This window comes from Benincasa hispida, chromosome 7, assembly GCF_009727055.1.
Source record: "Benincasa hispida cultivar B227 chromosome 7, ASM972705v1, whole genome shotgun sequence".
Classification (NCBI taxonomy): domain Eukaryota; kingdom Viridiplantae; phylum Streptophyta; class Magnoliopsida; order Cucurbitales; family Cucurbitaceae; genus Benincasa; species Benincasa hispida.
Genome location: NC_052355.1, coordinates 40,393,557 through 40,398,885, shown reverse-complemented (window position 1 = coordinate 40,398,885; position 5,329 = coordinate 40,393,557). Strand labels below are relative to the sequence as shown.

The following is a 5,329-nucleotide window of genomic DNA, read 5'->3' as shown; positions in this document are numbered from 1 at the left end:
TGTAATAAAAAGGGTAAAAACAGAAAAGCAAATGACTTGGTCAATATTGGATTTTCAACTTCTTCAGACTTGACAGCTTCTAAAATTCCAAATACATTCTTTTCTTTCTTTTCCTATTCACATGAAATTACATATACAAGGTAACGAGCTTAATTTTCTTTTATACTGAACCAAAACTACACGCTGCCTCTGACTCCAAAAAGTAGCAAACTGGCTGAAATATTCTTTGCTTAAATTTTAATCAACATATTCCCTCCAACCACCACCAACAAAGTTAGCCTCTCCTTTGGTAATCAATATATGACAGACTACTGTAGTTATATTGCAATGTAAATGATAGATTTCGTTGATGTATTACAGCCTTCTGAATTTGGCTTAATTACCACTTCAAAAGCTCTTGGGAACACCATCAATTTACACGCGACCTGATCATACTTCATTAATATAGCGCTGTATCATATATCATTAGGGACACAATGTCTACAAATTCAATTAAAGCACCAACAGAGATATGAATCATTAATATACTCAGGAGTGGAGATGATACGATGGATTCTAAGCATAGATTGCCACATTCTGACCACTGGATTTGTACGACTTGCGTTAGAAGATAAATTTGCCACTGTAACCTTTGTGAAGTACGTGTAATAGTAGATTTTTCAGAAGCATAGCTGCAACTGCAATTGCAACCATGAACCAAGCCCCCATCAATAAAAACACCTTTCTGCAGTAAATCGCTGTCTGGCACTTGGTAGATTAGATACGAATAATTTATTGTATCTGTACCTGCAATTACTCAAGCTTCTACAACCAGATAAGTCATCCTGAAAGAAGAATTCAATACAAAACTCGAACTTCTTCACGAGTTGGTTGAAGTTTGTATTCAACGACTGACTTCAATGGTGCACCCAAAAGATTCTCAACTCTCAGGGAGGTTTTAATTTCCTCAAGTGTTAGCTTGACAACGTCACCAGGATGAAGTAAAACGAAGTATGTATCAGAGATTAATTTTTTTCAAGGAAAAGGATTCTGCCAAAAGATATGCCCATTGTAGCATTCCATAAGTAGTGATATTCACTTGCGATGAGAGTTAAGGAAGAAACCATTACATCACGGATAGCAACATCAGAAATTCAGAATCTTACGTAAAATGGGTCCTGTTTGCCTTTTCATGTTTATACCTGGGTGCCCCGAATCAGATACGAATATATGAAACTGATGCTGTGCCCAAACTTAAAAGGAAATATTGGAAGTTTCAACCCGAGTGATTTTGTAGATATATTTATTTTGCAAGCAATTGATAAAATTAACATTTCGTCAGTTAAAACCGAACGGAACTTTATTATACTTGGAGGGGGCCATATCACACGGAAGAATTTATCATCACTCCCCAAAAATTTCAATATGGAAGATGCCTTTATTAATTTATATAAAATCTTCGAATTTTTACAAGTTTGGGCATCGTTTCTAAACCATGGTTACAGCTGATTATAGAAGTTTGAGGAAGATGGAAGGCCTAACTTGTACATACACACAGGAACAGAGACAAAAAGAGGGGACATTTATCCTTTAATATCACTCTTCTAATCACGTGATACTGTCCAGGCCATCAGCCTCTCTAACAAAGGCAGGGTCACATATGAAGCACAGTGGGGGGCCTTCCTAGTACAACTCTCGAACCGAACAGAGAAGCAACAAAAGAAATCAGATAACAAAATGCCAATTGAAACACTTTTGCTTACCAAAACTTTAAGTTCAACTTTAACTGTCAATTTTCTGAAGAACCCTTGAACGATCTTAAATCATTGAGGGTTGATTATCTTATTAGGACACTTTTGCTCCATCCAAAGCCGGAGTATTGTGTTTATTTATTTGTAATAAGGAAAGATTATACCGTTTACCTTCTTATCAATACCAGCACCTAGATCCACAAGGATCGACCCAATGAATTCCTGGGTCCTGAGGTTCAAGCCCAAAAGCATACCCCCATTATACAAAGAAAATATTCATTAGAACGTAGCGTACTATTAAAGCCAAACCTAAACTCAAGATGGACTCACCACTACGCAGGTGCTCTTCCCAGTCACAAAATTGGAATTCCTTGGTGGTGCTAAATCAATCGCCTAACCAAAAGATGGTATCCAAATTTTTTTGCATTTTTAAGTAATGAGAGATCTTATTCTTTCCCAACTTCCTTTTAACTGAATGAGTGAGTTTGGAGACAATTTCCTCATTCTCCTAAGAAAGAAGACGATGATGTAATGTAACTAGTTAAGACTCACTTATAATGAGTAGGTTCCAAATTAATTTTAGCGCAAACTATTCTAAAGGACCAGGCCTCTCCTCTGCATTTTCTTTTCTTGGAATTGTGAAAATTAAGAGACTGGTGGAAGATGTTGGATTTAACATGCTATTCCTCATACCTACGGAAAGAAAAACGAGGAAAGAAAAAAGAGTTCCATGGGAAGCCATCAACATTAACAAGGATATGGCAAGATGAAAGGCAATTGCCCATCAGTTATATTTTTGTTTTTCCTTTTCTTTTTCTGCTTCGTATTGGGACAAATTGGATTTCTTAAAAGAAATCTTTTCATCAAGATCAGAGAGAAAGGATTAGTAGGTGAGAATCCTCCACAAAAGATATTGTATTTTTCCTCATGCATCAGAGTGATTTACAGCGCTTTTAAAAATAGAGAGAAGAAAACGCTAACAGCCATGACAAACTAATACAACTTGAGCAACAGAGTCCTTAACGATAAAACTAATCTTCATTCAGAATCAGATGGGTTACATAATAGTAGGTTCTAAGTTTTTGGAAAAAGATGCCAACAGGTCTGTGTATTCTTTGCGCGAGTTTTCTCCTAATCCTTTCTATCTGATCTATGAGCTTCAGTTTACTCAAAGGCAGACACGACAGTAGTAAAAGTTAACACAGGTTTTGAGTGTTTAATAAGCTGATCTTCGTGTCCCAGTTACATTTATAAGCAACAATTAAGTGATTTGGGGAAGGAAATTTAAAATAATAATAAATAAATTATTTAAGAATGATGAGGAAATTATCAAAGAAGCCTAGAAATCTATTAGATCGCCTAGAGAAGGAAGCTACAAAAAGCTTGCAATTAGGCACAAACATAATAAACTTTCCATGCGGAAATCTAGTTAGATAAACGTCAAACGTGGCCTAACTTTCACGCCTCCACCAAAACTCTCTTGTCAACAAAAATTCTCGTATTCCTCTCTTTCATTTGAACATCCCAAAATTTGCCAAAGTTGGTGTGATCTAGTCTAATTCGGTCTCAATTTGTGTCTGAACCAAGAGCCACATCAATGAAATTGAAAGAACGGCCTTCAGAATCCTGAAACATGACTCAACTAAGACCACATTTCTAAAAGTTCTGCCTAAATTTTCATAAATAAAGAAGTCTGTTGGCACGTGAAAAAAAAAAAAATTAACCCCGAGTGTTAATGTTGGTGATGGATATACAAAGGTCAAAGACCAGGTCCATTATTAGCTCAATTCTCATCTGCACGAGGAAAAAGAGTGCTTGATCATTTATTACTAATTACGAATAACGATAAATAGAGATCTTCGATAAATAGAGTGCCAGCAAGTGCCTGAACAGAAAAGAGTCGGCGAGATTTAATTGATTAATTGTAGTAGTGAGTTGGCCTAGTTTATTACATCTACACTCCACCTAAACACTAGAGTGTATAAATGAGTCCTATTCAAACGTTGTCTCTATTATTTCAATTATGTAGTCATATATTACAGGGAAACTAGTTAATAGAATGAAGATTTCTATCACTGTAATCTTTCTCCTTTTCTCCCTACCACAAAGTCGGCTGATCCAAATATTTGTATAGAGAAGTTCGAGAATGTTAAGCTAGTTATGGTTCCCGTTTCCCTAGGTCAGGTGATCTCTACAGCAGCGATTTGTGTATACTGGGATATCCTCGCACACTGACATGATTCCGTTAAAGAATTGTAAAGGACTACTAACAAATTTAGACACGAGTCGTTATCCAAGGCTCCTGCTCTTACAAAACATGAAGAATTTGGTACAAGCGAAACATATTCTCAACATACGTTACTCAAAATTTAATTTATTAAACCGAAGCTTAATAAACTAATGCGGTCACAAACACTATATGATGAACTCCAAGACTAACTATATCACAAAATTCAAAACGTGAAACATCTAGAATGAATATTGCACGAATATAAACTTGAAACCGATCGTTCTCATATATATTAAATCAACAGGAAACCTACGATAAACTTTAGATTAGAGTAAATTTAACAAGAAATTCACAGACAGACAATGCTATTCTAAAACAGAGAATGAGAACATTTCGTTAGAGTAAATAAAATGGAGAATGTGCTACTTACACGGTTTTCAATCCTTTGACGTCGTTTTAGTTCAAAGGTTAAGTGAAGGACATGAGTGCGGAAAGCAGTTCTCCTTGAGTGGACCAGTAATGGCGAACCACTACGTAAAAGGTAAGACAGGTAAGCGAGTGAGAAATGTGAAGCAGGATAACAATGCTATCACCTAGCAACTTTTGGATTAGAACTGTACCTTCAACGAAGAAACGGAAACAGCGAATGCTGTAGAAAACGAAAGCGATAGAGAAATTGTAGTCCGATTCCGAATTGCAGAGCCTGCTTTGTTTCGGGAGCTTCGGAAGTCCAATAAGTTTGGACCCTTCAATGGCGTTCGTCGTTTCAACTGGACCAGGCGTGACCCCATCATTTCAAATAGACCCGAATATACATTTTGGCCCACATTTTTAAATAATATCGTTTGAAATGAATAGAGCTTCTTTTTTTTTTTTTTCTCTTTTTCCTTTTTTTTTTTTTTTTCCTTTTTAAATAGAAGGTTTGATTTCATACGTTTCTTGAGGATGAATCATCAATTATAAAAAATTCTTTTGAAAGGATCATCCGTATAAAGAACTCAAATTAAGAGGTGTGGACTTTTTTTTTTTTTTTTTTTTGAGTTTATAAAAGTGGATGAAATGATGTAATGCATATTTGAATTGTATAAAGAGATAAATTCTGAAAATTTAACTTATATAATCTATATGTAATGATCCGACTTGCTAAGACATCTCATACTTACTATATGCATGCATAAATACTTACATTGAGAATGAGAAAATTGGACAATTTTATTAAATAAAGAATTCAACAAAATTTCAATTCAAGACTTCGTATGTTTGACTCAAGGTGCCACTAAAACATAAATTTTTTTAAGGGTTATTTTCAAATATAGGAAAGTGAACCAAAATACTTACAAATAATGGTCTCATATATGCACTAATCGGA

At 35.2% G+C, this 5,329-nt stretch overlaps 1 long non-coding RNA gene across 1 annotated transcript; it reads right to left on the bottom strand.

Moving 5' to 3' along the window:
* Positions 1–3,422: 3,422 nt before the first annotated feature.
* Positions 3,423–4,990, bottom strand: LOC120081288. Its single transcript, XR_005482758.1, has 3 exons — positions 4,581–4,990; positions 4,391–4,490; positions 3,423–3,961 (listed from the first exon to the last, which is right to left on the bottom strand). It is a non-coding gene; the product is annotated as an uncharacterized LOC120081288 (long non-coding RNA).
* Between the last annotated feature and the right edge of the window lie 339 nt (positions 4,991–5,329).